This window comes from Podarcis melisellensis, assembly GCF_964234715.1.
Source record: "Podarcis melisellensis genome assembly, chromosome: 5".
Taxonomy (NCBI): Eukaryota; Metazoa; Chordata; class Lepidosauria; order Squamata; family Lacertidae; genus Podarcis; species Podarcis melisellensis.
In genome coordinates, this window is record NC_138537.1 from 39,691,790 (window position 1) to 39,706,974 (window position 15,185).

Sequence of the window (15,185 nt, forward strand, 5' to 3'; positions counted from 1 at the left end):
AACTATATGTAATAATAATACGCCGCCTAACTGACTGGGCTGCCCCAACCACTCTGGACAGCTACCAACAAAATATTAAAACACAGCAAAACAGCAACCATTAAAAACTTCCCTGAACAGGGCTGCCTTCAGATACCTTCTAAAAGTCAAATAGTTGTTTATCTGTTTGACATCTGATGGGAGGGCGTAGATCTCTGAACTGAAGACAGGTGTATTATTAACTGTCACTTTATTTCTCCTTCTTGCTACTTCTTAAGCAACATCTAAGCATGTTTAGGATATGAAAATTCTTTAGCTCTGATGTTCTTCTTAATGAACTAGTTGAAGGCCTGGTGAGATGGGAATGTAAAGAAGTTTTTTTTTAAAATTGTGGGCATATTTCTGTGAAGTAGAGATTGTCAGTAATATTATGTATTAAAATGGCTTGATAAAGTGTGGGTGTTTGCCATAATGGCTGAACCAACACAATTTATTAGGCTAGAGAGGCCTTTGCCAACCTAGTGCCCTCTAGATGTTTTGGACTATCATGCCCATCACCTGTATTGGCTGGGGCTGATAATGGGCCTTGTAGTCCAAGACATCTGGTGAAAGCTGGACTAAAAGAACAAAGAAAGGTTGAGTTGATGATAAATTGGACTGGTTCTACTCCGAAACTGAGCATCACTTATTGAATTACGTCCATACAGCATATCAAAAGAGTACTTGAAAAGAAAAGAACTTCACCTCAAAGTAAACTACATTTTACAATTTAATCGAATATCGTTAATATTGATTATTACCAAACAGAAACTATGGGTTTACGGTGTTTTGCTGGTTTATTCCGGCATGGTCCTCAACATGTAAAATCAGACTAGTTGTCATAAGAAGGTAATATACTGAATTAAAAAATATAAATCTATACAGGTTTAGTTGTATTCTCAAACTGGTTTCTCTCTCTCTTTCCACACAGTCTGGTAGCAGTTGGGTAGAACAAGTATTAAAAAGTTTATGCTTTTGTCTTATTGCTTATCACCCTGTCCACACCCCTGTGATAAAAAAGTGTTGGTAGGTTGGATATGAGTGTGTACCTGACCGCCCATCATTCCTTTCTACCACACAAATATTTATGAGTTGATTACTCAATACTCAAATATGCTTGTTTTACTTCCTCTTTGCACTCTTCACAATTGCCTCCATTTTTGTATTAATCAAAGCAGCTCGGCAACCATACACCCCCACTAGCACCCATAATTGTAATGCTCATGCTTGGATGGGTGTGTACAGAATCACCAAACCACATGCAAAAGATCAACAAGAAAGATCAACTTCCAGCAGGCATGGAGTTAGCCCACTATGTACAGTGCTTCTAACATACATGTCCACAATGTAGTTTAAAATAGGATGAAATGCTTTTTTAAAGGAATTTCCAGGTTTTTTGGAGCATGCTTTGTAGTGCCATGGGGCTGGGAAATCCAGAATGATATAATGGATAAATCACTGGACTAGGAAGAACCAGATTCAAATCACTGTTTATACAGGAAATTCATTTGGTGACCTTGGGCAAGTCATTATCTCTCAACCTAGCCTATTCCACAGGGTTTCTTTTGAGGATAAAATGGGGTTGGGGAGTCATAGAAACATAACAGAAAGTGCATATTAAGTTTATGTTAAACCACAATAGCAATGATGGTACCACAACAAAAGAGTCAGGTGTTTGTAGATCAGCCTTTCCCAACCATCAGCTTCAGGCAGCATGGCCAGTGGTTAGGGATGATGGAATTTGGAGTCCAAAATATCTAGGAGGCACCTCCATTTTGGCTACCTCTTCTCTCCAGCTGCTGTAGTCTGTATGGTAACACAGTCAGATGAGCAGCATATAAATGATAAGTTATTATCATCACATACTTCTACAGACTTAGTGGGTTCTACATATACAGTTCCCATGGCCCTGTCTTTGAATATAGTGCACATACATAGGAGCATCCAAGCCCTTTGAGCTGTCTAGGATTGTCTGGCAAATGGGAGGTTCCCATCTTTGTATACTCCTGGGGGAACCACAGGAAAGGATGGGCCTAGACCAGCCTTCACCAACTACACTTGCTAGCTTATATTGCTGCAGTCTCAAACATCTGGAGGGCACCAGGTTGGTTCAGGGAAAAAATAGGTACAAAAAGAGAATTCCTGGATGCCAAGATCCAAGTTTGGGGCAAGTAGTCTTTGGTGAGAGAACCCCAGCAGAGATTTAAAGCACAAAATATGCAGCAAAGTAAAGTGTGGAAATATAGGCTGTTAGACCTTTAAAATATTTCCTTCCAAGTTCCTTCCAAAGTTGCCCTCATCCCCAGCATAGAAAAAGGCCACATGCTTGGTAAGTTAAAATGGTTTAGTTACAAATTATCCAAAGGTTAAGTTCTTGTGCTTTAAAAAATACAAAAATTATATTTAAAAAATTGAAATAGTTGCACAGGCAATAAAACATGGCTCAGTCACAGTTGTGAAAGTTCCTAAATTATTGGTATAGGAAGTCAAGAGTGGCTTGTGAGAGGCATGCAGTCTGAACTTGGAGCAACCAGCTCAGATGTCTTCGCAGGTAGACTGAGGTGGATTACCTAGGTCCTAGTCTCTCCCAAGGTGAGCTAAGCCTGGCAGGACAGTTTACTTTATGGTTTTAACCCCTTCATACATTAATGACACTTAAGTATGTTGGTTTTATGAGACTGCTTATTCAACAGTCCTAGACCTTGGTGTAGCTGAAGGATATTTTTGGTGCATGCCGGCATTCTACAGGCAAGCCTGGTTTGTGGGCTATTTTAGGGGAGGGGGGCTTTATTCTCCAGTCACTCTGTGAAATAACTCAACCCACCCTCCAATCTGATTGAGGCCTGGAAGATTATTCTGCACAATTCTCTTGTGTGGGCTTGCCTATCTCTAAAGTGTTACAAATATGATTTGAAGGAAAATATCTGTATCTATTTTACAGGCACCGGTGGATCTAGACATAACTAGCATCCTGTATTACAGTGCCACAGTCACAGAGCAAACATCTACGGCTCTGTGGCCTATTGTATAAATTTAATGAGGTTGGCAGAGAATTGTCTTAGTAACTGGTGCTCAGTATGGTGGAAAGATCACACTGTAGAGATGCTAGACTGCATCAAATTTGATAGCATCAACCCTCTGAATGTCATGCTGGGTTATTTCCCAAGGTCAGAATTTGTACTGCCAGTCCGACACCCAAATGGCAAGAGGTTCGCAAGTGAGCCTCTCATTTCTTTCTTTTTTACTGTCATTTCTTCGGCGCATTTCTAGGAGCTGTCTCAGCCTATTTTTAGAACATGGCAGTTCCTCTGAGAAACACCCTCAGTTTCTATTTTTCTTCTGTACTTTCTTCTATAATAAGAAAGGGAGGGAGAGAGGAATCAAGACTCAGTGATTAAGACACTGGCCTGTAAATTGTGGATATTTTTCCAGTTTGGCACCCTTTGGGAGCAACAGCGAGTGTCTTCATGTCTCTTTCTGCCTCAGTTGCCTTTGGGGAATGGCATATGCATTCCTTCTCTCCTGTTTTGTCTCTCTTTATGCTCCTTGTTCTGCAGAGCAGCACAGAATCCTTAATGTGTGTTTGTAAAAGGTTTCAACGGCAGTAGTAGTTTCTGTAGTATATTATTAGTGTACAAACTGCTTATTCTTCTCATTTTTAGCCCATTTGCACCATGGGGATATTGTGTTGGCCTACTTTGCAGGGTGGTTGTAAAGACTGCTGCGACAATGCATGCGAAGCACTGCGAAATTCCAAATGTGCTACATAAGTGCTGATGATGACCATATCCTAGGGTTTCAAAGAGTAAAAACCAGGACACCCCAGAAGTTGTTGTGCCTTTTCAAGGGAACCCACAGAATTGATGCATTCTTTTAAGGAAAACCCAAAAGTTGTTTTTAGACAAACCTAAAAATTCTTGAGCTTTCGTGGTTTTTTGATTGACTTGCATAAGATCTAGGACAAAGAGCTGCCTTTCAGAAATCCCCCCTGGACGTCATCTAATTTATCTCCACAACACCCCTTTGCAGAAAGATGTATTGACAACAGAGAAACTCCAGTCTGACACAGGTCCTTTCTATACTGTGATCAGACAAATTGAATACTTACCGTATATATTGCATTTGGCTTATGGTCTCCTCTTCTTCTTTTTTGCCAGAAAGGGGTTATGATAATTTTGAGAGGGGGTGAGAGTGGGACACACATTATATTTCAAACCTTCCTATCAGTAACACTGCAAAGCTAGAAGTACCCTGAGTTATCCTCATGAATAGTCATATTGTTATTGTGACAAAGGGCACAGCAGCGTAATGGGAGGAGATTTTCAAAGAACTACCATCCCTGAGTCATCTTAATGGCATGCTATTTTGATTACAAAACACAAGGAACTATATGGGGGAAATATGAGGTTCTTCTTTTAGCTTTTGTTGTTGTGATAGCCACATTTTTTTATCCTAGTGTCATATTTGGCTTTTCAAATGATAGCTGCAGTATGTTTTATTTATATTATTTTGTAACACAATTTATGCCCTGCTTTCCAGGTCCAGTTGGAGATGCCCAATACAATATTTTTATGGGTTGTAAGTGCCAGGGTTTGGAGATGCCACACTCCCCATAATTCCTGGATTTAGTAAATGCTATAATTTAATCAAGCACCTCCGGGTGCAAGTAGATAAATAGGGACCGCTTACTAGCGGGAAGGTAAACGGCGTTTCCGTGTGCGGCTCTGGCTCGCAAGAGCAGCGATGTCACGCTGGCCACGTGACCCGGAAGTGTCTCCGGACAGCGCTGGCCCCTGGCCTCTTAAGTGAGATGGGCGCACAACCCCAGAGTCTGTCAAGACTGGCCCGTACGGGCAGGGGTACCTTTACCTTTACCTTTTTATAATTTAATCAAGCCCCCTGAATCCCTGGATCCAGCGGGGATTAAATGGCTGGAATAGCCAGGCCAGCCTGATAATGGCTGCTAAGTACTGGTCATTAACTTAACAAAAGCAAGGTGGTGAGCTATTAAGAAAGATGTGAAGAGGAACTCTGCCCCTGACAGAGGGAGGGTCACTCCCTCAGCTCTGAGACAATTAGCAGAGACAAAGCAAAGTTTAGGATTGCAGTTGACTGGAGGAAAAGGTGGTACTGCAAGCTGGAGGGGGGGCAGAGGGTTACGGCGTACTTCTTTTTGAATTCAAGGCTGCTGCAGCAATGGGAGAAACAGGACCCTCTTGAGTGTTAATGCTGTGAGCCCCTCCATCGCAGGCTCAGGTTGTATATATGTGAAAATAAACCATTTATCATAAAGACGCCACAATCTCCGCTTTGCCTCAGAGGAAGGTGGCAAAACTGAGCCATGCTAGAGGGTGGAGCAGTGGACATCAAGTCAAGAGGTGAGAAGAGAAGGTCTGCAAGCCCTCCTCTGGTGCTGAACATTTGAGGGTGAACTGCTATTGGGGGGTGCACTGTGCCTGAGAGTGCCCCAACCTCTCTCCCCAGATCCTGGCACCAAACGCCGACTGCGACAGACAAGGTATCTGGTCCTGGAATTGTACTACAGGAACTGTTTTGGGACTGGGGTGTGAGTTTAGAGTTTCTAACCCACAACCTAAGGGAAGGCCAAAGAGAAATAGACAGGCTCCGGAGAATCTGAACCTGTGAGTGGAGCCCAGAAGTAGCTGTGTAATTTTCGTGAACTTTGTGAAGATTCCACAACAAGCAATTCTCTGTAGCTGTTTTGATTTACTTGGACTGAGAACTCAATGAAAACACGGAAGCCCCAGGACAAAGGGCTATGCAGGCAGCTGCCTGGTGGAGGAGAAGCAGAGGTTTGGGTCTGATTTCTGAGACTGTTTACTTTTGCTGCAGGGATTCTTCCTGCAAGGCTTAGCAATGGATTTTGAAACACTGTGCTTTATGGTTTTTGTCGGGTTTAAAGGTTTTTTTAGAATTGCTGTTGATGTGTTTGAAAGCTGCTTTTGAAATGCAGATCTGGCTGGAGTATGCACCAAGAAGGTAGAAGGAAGGCTGATTAATTCTTGATGAACTGGAAATTGCTAGAAAGGGAAAGACTGTTGCTGGGCTGTGTTGAGTTAAAAAGTGTCATTGCGTTGTGATCTGGTTGGAAGATTTGTTCTGAATGCCTTTACTAACTTATTTCTTATGTGCATCTGGAACAGGTGTGTCTTTCTTAGAATCTTGCACCACTTTACGGAAATCGCGCACTACTTATGGAGATTGGGGTTGTGTGTAACAAAACAATCAACAGAGAGCCAGACTAAAATAGAAATATAAGCAGCAAAAGCTTGCTGAAAAAGAAAAAAATTCCAAGCAATTACGGAGCACCAGCTTGAATGCGGGCTGCCCCACGCTGATCTTCCAATTGGTTCCAATTAATGGAAAAGTCCCTCCCTGTTGTAGCTACCATTGATTCTCCCTGGAAGGCAGTGGCACATACAAAACAGCCCCCTCAGATGATCTTTTAAGGCAGGCTGACCCATGCCAGAGGAAGCAGTCCTTTAGGTACTGTGGTCCCAAGCCATTTAGGTAATAAGCAGCACCTTAAATTTATGAATTGGGAGGGGGAAATGCAGGCTGCCCTCTGTGAAACATGATCAGTTAATGCAGGCATTGGCAAACTCGGCTGTCCAGATGTTTTGGGACTACAACTCCCATCATCCCTGACCACTGGTCCTGTTAGCTAGGGATGATGGGAGTTGTAGTCCCAAAACATCTGGACAGCCGAGTTTGCCTATGCCTGAGTTAATGTGACAAGACTTTAGACTACATCGCGTTATGATCTGTGTCATCTCTCTGATATTGCATTTACGGTAATCTGCCGCAATGAACCCTTGCTGCAAATAGCACATTGCTTAGGAAAGGGGTCAGGCAGAAGACAGTGGGGTGAGAGGAGGACAGGGGAAGGTGAGAGAAAATGAGATGAGTGAGAAGGGGATGGCAGGGGGACTGTACACACCATACATTTAAAGCACATGGTTTCCCTCAATGAATCCTGGGAACTGTAGTTTACTCCTCATCTCCCAGCACCCTTAACAAATGACAGTCATGTGGGGGAAGTCATGTGCTTTAAATGTATGGTGTATACACAGCCACAGAGAGATGTGCCAGGGAGAAGGAAATGGGTGATAAGATGGCACATGGCAGGTGGGCAGGGAGAAGGAAGCAGCAGGATAGTAGTGGCCTTTTATCTCATTATTTGGATTTAAAAAATAAATAAAAATAAACTTCTTCCCAACAGAATAAAATGCATGTACAAAATATAATAAGGTATGAGAAATTAAAATGTTTCCAGGATGGTTTAACCCTGTCCAAACAAGCCACTTAAAAGCATTTGTGAGGAAAGAACTTGGGCTTAAAATTTAGGCAAGATCCCAAAGGAAGGGCACCCTTTTTATGTGGCCCTGATCAATCGATCTTGATTTATGAATGGTACAGTTAAGAGGATGCTGGCAACTGATCTTGTCCAAGCAGGTGAAGTTTTAAAATTTCAATCTGAGTAATAATGACCTTTCAAAAAATTAAAATTGCTTTGCTATCAGACAAATGCTTTTCAAAGGCGTGGCTTTCTTCATGCCTAGCTTTGGGTTATTTAACAATGTTAATGGGCGTGGACTGAAAAATCCCTATTATTCATAGAGCTGTCAGAACACTATGTTCTCAAAATATCTTTGTCATTGTCTGTTCTGTCAGTTAACATGTTATTGTTAACATACATGGCCTTCTGTACCTATAAAATCGACTTTAATAGCAAGGGTAGATGCTAGCATTTGGGGGAAATCTGAAGGTATGCCTATTTCCTCCCATATATCAAAAATTAATCTGGATTCAACTGACTGCTTTGGCCTCAGGTTCAAAACCATGTTCTCAAAATTCTGTTTTTATACTAAATCCGCCTCCTGCTTTCAGATATTGAAAGTACAGCCCATTTGACCCAACAAAGCAAAAACAAACCATTTATTTTAACCCAAGTAATCCCTGAATATTTTTTTAAAAGATGGAACGTCTCATTTTTGCATTTGCATTAAGTATTATACAGGATCCTAGGCAACTGAAGATCAACGGGTTTTTGTTGCTGGGCTAACAATACTGTAGCTCCCTAATGGGAAAGATAATTTCTGTAACAAAAAGGACAATTGTTTCTTTTGAAAAAGAGATGTGCTGAAGAGCACCCAAGAACAGTCACTGCTTGTCATCCTGTTGTCTCTTCAAAATTACAAAAATGTGGCAAATTGTTTCTTGGAATGTTTCTTTGGGAATGTTTGTCCCTCCTTCGTATGAACTGGCGAACTGTGTTATCCTGGCCAGTTTGTGAATACTGGATCTTCTACTTACTTGTCGTGGTGACCCAGTTACTATAATTTTGCCAGTGATGTGCCCCCTCCGCTTATCTGACATTCCCACAGCTTGAATAACTCCCAGTGGCTTTCCGTGCCCGATCAGATGCAGTGGCCCCATTTACCTCGCCAAATGTTCTGCCAGGGTTTCCAGATTTATATTCTTCTTTCCATCCTCCGCCCCATGATTCTTTTCCCCCACAGAACAAATAATTCTTTACCTTTCTTCCATTTGTTGTTCTACTCACCTATTGTTGTACGATTGGTTTACTCTCTTAGCCTGGCAGTTCTACCAACAGGGTATCCAGTACAGTGCAGTTGCAAATTCTGCCCCGTCTTTACAGTGATTTAGGGAGCTTACAGTGAAGTTCTGAGGCCTGGACTGGGAAAATCCTTGCTTGAAACAGCCACGACCTTCAGCCCCGGCACCTTCTGTCACCAACCTGCTGTGTTAGAATGCAAGGCTTTACCAAGATAATGTTTACTTAGTTTCCAGAGTCACAGCAAACATGATTTAAAGCAACAGATCCCTTTTATTCAGGCACGTTAATGCAAACACAATGCCAGTTGTCATTTGTGCTGCTTGAAGGTATAGCCACAAGGCTTAGTCAAGCCAAACAATCATAGTAAAAATATCTGGGTGAGGACCTGAAACCTTTGTGCAGACATCAGACAGCTGCAAAATGACTGAGTCAAAGAGTAAAGAGCTTTATGGTGTGGCAAAGTGTTGGCTAAAAGCCACTTAATGTTATGCCATGTGACAGTTATGCAATTAGATTGTTTAAATGGTTAGGCCTTCCTTTAAATTTAGGATTTTTGCTATTAAAAAAATAATCATTTTATGAATAGGGGCATGAAGTGAGTAAGCATCACTGCAACTGAGCTAAAGTCAAAATGTTTATTCAGTGCTTCGCTCTTTTGCATGCTTCCAAATGGAGGTTTTAATATCACAACTGTGTCATTCAGATGCAACAAGCAGGTTGCTGACAACACATTGTTTTCGCTTTGTGGATTTTCCGCAGCAATCTGAAGTGGGGGGGGGGGTATAGGCATTTTGCATGGGTGAGTGGTACTGATCCCACACAAAAAGCATCCATCTGGAGCCACCCACCTGTGCCTCTTGAACCCTACTATACATTTGAAGCAGTAGCATGGCACTTTAAATGCCTATAGCTTCCCCCAAAGTATCCTGGGAACTGTAGTGCTGGGAATTGTTAGGAAACGCCTAATCCCCTCACAAAGTTTCATTTCCCAGAATTCCATGGGAAGAGGGATGGATTGTTAAACAACTGTAGCTCTGTGTGGGACTGTTGTGCTACAACAGTCTGGAAAACATGCCTATCACAATAATACAACCAGAGTAAATATATGTAAGGGTTATCTCTTACATCCAGAAATCTGTAGCATTGAAAGGTTCCAAGAAAAATCCAAATAAGTCAATGCAACTTGAGGGATATGGTGCATTATAGATCTAAACAGTATTATGGATCTAAATAGCTTTATGTCTCTAAATAGGTTAATATTCTATTTCCAGACGCTTATCAATACTTTACATCCATACCCCTGCCCACTTCTTTCTTTTGGGAGCTACCAATACCTTTTTCATAAGAGGTGACACTACAAACGGAACACAGTATTCCAATTGAGTGCTTCATTGTTCAATGTGCTGTCATTATATTACGTTCCAGATTATTTCTGAATCCCTTTATTAGTGCACCCACGCATCTTATTTGCATTTTTATAAGTGAAGAAAAAATCATTGGAACTACCATAATGTAAGAGCAACAGAGGAACAAATTGACGTTGAAGGGCTTGATTCTGCCCTCACTCACTTGGCTTCCATGCCACTGCAACTCCAAATGACTCATTCCTGATTTATGCCAATGAAACAAGTGGGGAGTCAGGCCCACAGCAGAAAGCCCAAGCTGCTTTTCAGCAGCTTAAGTAACAGTTTAGGGCTAATTACAGCATTCAGCATTGCTCTTTTGCAGGAAAGGTAACTTGTTGACGGGGGATGATTTATGCTGTCGGTGGTCTTCCAAAGGAAATTGTTGAATCTCTGTAAACTCTAGCTGCTCGTATCCTTTTGTGTAAAAGGCAAGGGGATTCAGACTCACTTCATCTCTTTAATGGAGTAGCTTATGAATGTGGATGGATGAGCCTTTCAGAAGGCAAGCGACTCTGTTGCTGGAGTGCTACTCAGGTGTAGGAATCCTCATATGTCTAGATGGCACCTATTGATGAAGGGCAAGTAATAAACTGAACAGTAGTAGTAGTAGTAATGATGATGATGATGATATCATTGTTATTTTCAGTGTGCATTTGCCTGTGAATGTCAAGCACAGTGCGAAATCCCTTCGCATCTCTGCCAGTGTTCCCTGGGTCTCTCACTACATGTCTGGTGACACAGCAACAGACCCCCCCATTCCTCCCCTGATTTTTCTGGCGCATGCAGAGATCATCTGAAGATGTTCGTTTTGCATTGTGCTTTGTCAACATTCAGAGGGGAACCAGAATCTCTCTTGTTGCTCCCAAATGTTTTCAAATTCTGGAGCGAGATGAAGGACGGACCAAGATGTTTCCCCAAGTATTCTTGTGTGTTCTGGGTGACTCAAAGTAGGAAAGGGGTCAGTGGTGACCATAAATAATGGTTGACTAACACAGAGAGCCAAAATGTGTGGAACTCTGCATCCTCAATTTTAAGATGGTAGAATTTGGAACTGTGTTGGATTGAATTTGGAACATACAGTGTGGGGAGAGATTCAGAGGGAGGGGTCACAACTGGAGAGGGAATGGTTAACAAATCCTCTCCAGTTGTGACTGCCTGGCCTGCTATCGTCCTGGTCCCCCCCACTGCAGTTTCAGCTTGAATTTTTACTGGCTACAATAGAAGGTTTTTCCCCAAGCTTGATTTTTGCAGGCAGGCAGAGGAGAGAACAGGAAGCATCATCCTGTAGATTGTGGCTGGGGAAGAAAAGTTAACTTTTGCTTCCCCAACTTTACTGTCCAGGAAGATCACACATCCCCCTATTCCCCAGGCTTGGGGGGGGGATCTGCACCATTTTTTCAAGCCTAAATGCTCACGGGGGTGGAGGAAAGAGGTGTGTGTGTGTGTGTGTGTGTGTGTGTGTGTGTGTGTGTGCATACACACACGGTTGGGCTGCATGTGTGGTTGTGGTGTGTAAGGGATACCCCCAATGATTTCTCATGTTTTCAAAATTGCTCATGGCAACCCCTGTTATATCAACACAGAAGCACTGTAAGGTAGGGTAAACTGAAAGAGTGTGGCTGAACCAAAGTCACTGTGACTTAGTGTGAATTTGAACTATGATCACCCTGGCCAAAGTCCAAAACTTTAATACACCCCACTGGACTCTTTTGAAGCTCATATTCATATTTGAATGCCAAATTGGATCTTCGGGCCACAATCCAATTAGAGTTCCAGGGAACATGTTATGTGCAAACTCCATTAAAACAAATGGGAAGGCTATTTAATAGCTCTGTTCATTTTAGACAGTGCAGCTAATTAACAGAAATTCCTGCTATATTGGTACTCCAGTCTATGTATTAATGGCTCCTCTTTTCTACAATCAATTCAATCTTTCCAAGCTCCAGGGTCTCTTATTTGGGTCCCTGAGGTCTACAGGAGACATTGAAACTTCCAAATTAACATTCCAAAATTCAGAACAGAAAAAATTCTGTAAAACCATCAAATATTACTTCAAAGAGTGAGTAAATACCCTAGAACTCCCATCACTGCTGACCACTAACCCTGCTAGCTGAGGATGGTGGGAACTGTAGTCCAGCAACATCTGGTGCCCCAAGATTGGGAAAGGCTGCCTTAGACTTAGCAAACATTCCAATTCATATGAAAAGAACAGGAGAACAAAGGAAATTATCCCAATTGGAAATGCTAGCCATTAACAGAACCACTTCGCTTGTTTTATTCAAGCTATCCATTACAGATGCACATTAGTGCTCTAATTGCTCCCAGTACCTTTTTAAAATGCCTTCCTCTTTTTAGAATTAGTTAATCCTAATGGAACATCTCTTTGGGCATAAAGAGAGAGAGGAGCAATCTTTTGCATGTAACTATGGATTTTGCTCAGCTAAGCTTCTCATAGAAGCAGCACCAATGCTTTGTTCAAAAGACCTGGGTTTACAAATAAGCCTTTTTTTTTTCCTGCGTGAGAAAAAATGAAGGATCTAGTGACCAACCTGGATATTTACAGAGTCCTGTGTGCATTGTCCCCTTGTAATATCTGACTCCGAGCACCAACATATTGTGCATATGTTGACCAGTAGTCCTTAAGTCTTCTTTTTGCTCTGCAGCTGGGGAGTGTAGCAGCCAATAGCAACCAAACAAAGGATGTGGTGCAAAGGCAGCAACCTTATAGCACAGTTTTCCTGAACCTGGAGCTCTCCAAACATTTTGGACTCCAACTCCCATGAGCCCCAGTCATCATGGCCAATGGAAAGGAACAACCACAGACAAGAGAAAGCTATTCTAGAGGACCCTGATGTGCTTCCTTCCTCCAGTCTGATCATCAGCATCTCCTTGTTGGCACAGAATTGCATAGACAGGTTCAGCAATGCTTTTTATAAGATTTACATGTTTGCCTTGTTCACATATAAAGGGGTGTGTATTGTTTTTTTCTTTTTAAAATGAAATGGAGGATGCAGGTGAGGGAAAATAAGTTTGCTCCATTTCCTGCCTTTCCTCACTGGATATTGAGCACCTCATGGCAGTGTTTTATCATCCTCTCTGGCTCTCGGTCCAGTGTCGATTCCAATTCAAGATATTGGATGTGGCTTTTAAGACCTTTCATGGCTTGGGGTTAGGTATGAGACAACAGATGAACTGCAAAGCGCAGCCATCCTTCAAATTTTACCCTTCTCTGGGCTTCCTGTTCTGCCTGCGCCAGGAATGGAGGTCTCCCTAGACATTGCAGGGAGAAACAGACAGAGATAAACAAAGAACGATGGGGAAACTCATTTTTTTAATTCCTCTCTGGGTGGGAGAGGAACGGGCCCTGTGGATTGCCCTGAGGTCTGGCACCCGCTTCCCTAAGGAATGCGAGGGCAGGCAAAGGCACTGAGTGCATGGAGCACTCCAACTGCCGTGACCCCACCACCCATTCCTGGAAGCAGAGGATATCCTGCTAACTGTGTTCTAATTGGAGTAAAGTACAGGCGCATGCTAGAGGCAATGAGAAGACAAACTGTGGAACATCTCGGCTACAAGGATTTAAAGGTTGGAAATGAGAGGGGAGAGGGGAGCCTACTGTTTCCCCCCCCCCCAAGTGTTTCTTCTACATTTCTGATTTGGCAACCCTTCCTGGAATGGTTTAAAATAACACATGCTTAAGTAGAAGTTCAGGAGAAGGGAATGTATTTGCTTTTCTGCAACATGAAGAAGCATGGTTGCTGCACAGGGAGCCATTTCATGCCACACATAAGACTAATTGTTCCATGTGGGATAAGTCTGAGTGTACATCAATCAGCATTACTTACTGGGTTTCTCAGTGTTTGACAGTTTATTCCCCCGTTGTTCCTTATTACATTCATATATTTTGAAAGGCAATGTTTGAGCCCTACATTCTCTGCCAGGAGAACTGTTATAAAAGAGCTGCTAGATCTATTCCACACACACCCCAAATCTATTTATTTATTTATTTAACATATTTTACTGGCCTTACAACCAATGGTTCCCAGGGCATTCTCAATTAAAAAAAAGCAGAATGCGATAAAATCCTAACAAATCAAAGCAGAAACAAAAAGCAAAAATGAACAACAATTTAACTCTCAACAGATTATGCCAGCAGCTTGATGTTGCAATCCTATACTTACTTGCCTGGGATTAAATCCCACTAAATTCAGTGGAGCTTACTTCTGATTAGACACAGACAGGTACAGCATTGCAAAAAATACAAAAGTCAAAACTCCATTTCTGCCCAAGATTGCCAGCTGGCCAGAAAAAGAACAGTTGGCTGTGTTCACAGCATACATTTAAAGCACATTTAAAGCACCTCAACAGAATCCTGAAAACTGTAGTTTGCTAAGGGTGCTAGAGACTGCAGCTCTCTGGGGCAAACTACAGTTCCCAGGGTTCAGGGTGTGTGTGGGTGTGCTTTAATTGTATGGGACATGTGCAGCTTAGCCAGCTCCTCTGCCTTTAACAAAGGTTTAATATGCAGACATTATAATTTGTTAATTGATGATCTAACTGCTGCTACCTCTATCCTATATCCCCCTCCCCATTGCTTAGCTGTCAAAAGACTTATCTACTATTGCAACATATGAAAAAAAGCTACCTTCAGCAGATGGAAAGAAGAGAATAAACACTTAGATACTGGGGGTCTGTACCTGGAATTGTTTGCATGAGGTTCCCATCCCAGCAGACTCTGATGGAGCCTTTTCCCACCCCCTTCCCCCCTTTTAGTTTTGATTACAGGTTACATCCGCTTCAGGTTACAGACTCCGCTAACCCAGTAATAGTGCTTCAGGTTAAGAACTTTGCTTCAGCATGAGAACAGAAATCGTGCTTTGACGGCACAGCGGCAGCGGGAGGCTCCATTAGCTAAAATGGTGCTTCAGGTTAAGAACGGACCTCCGGAACAAATTAAGTACTTAACCTGGGGTACCACTGTATATTCACTTTAACTGTAATAATAATAGTAATAATTAATACCCTTTTTAAAAAAAAAGTACTTATACCCCCACAAAGGACAGCTGCAGGACCAAGCCTAACACTTGGCAACACCATTTCTACCAAAGAACCAAAGCAAAATCTAAGCAGAGAATGTGCAAGGCTGTTGGATGCATTAC

The 15,185-nt window shown here is 42.2% G+C and overlaps 1 protein-coding gene across 2 annotated transcripts in view; it reads right to left on the minus strand.

The window, feature by feature from the left end:
- NGEF (neuronal guanine nucleotide exchange factor) overlaps positions 1 to 8,790 on the minus strand; it is a 63,274-nt gene extending 54,484 nt beyond the window's left edge. The window contains exon 1 of one of the 2 annotated variants that reach the window (XM_081912439.1): positions 8,606 to 8,790. The gene's annotated coding sequence lies outside the window, so the exon portion shown is untranslated. The remainder of the gene's footprint in view (positions 1 to 8,605) is intronic. The other variant, XM_081912441.1, reaches the window with a different exon arrangement.
- Positions 8,791 to 15,185: the final 6,395 nt, after the last annotated feature.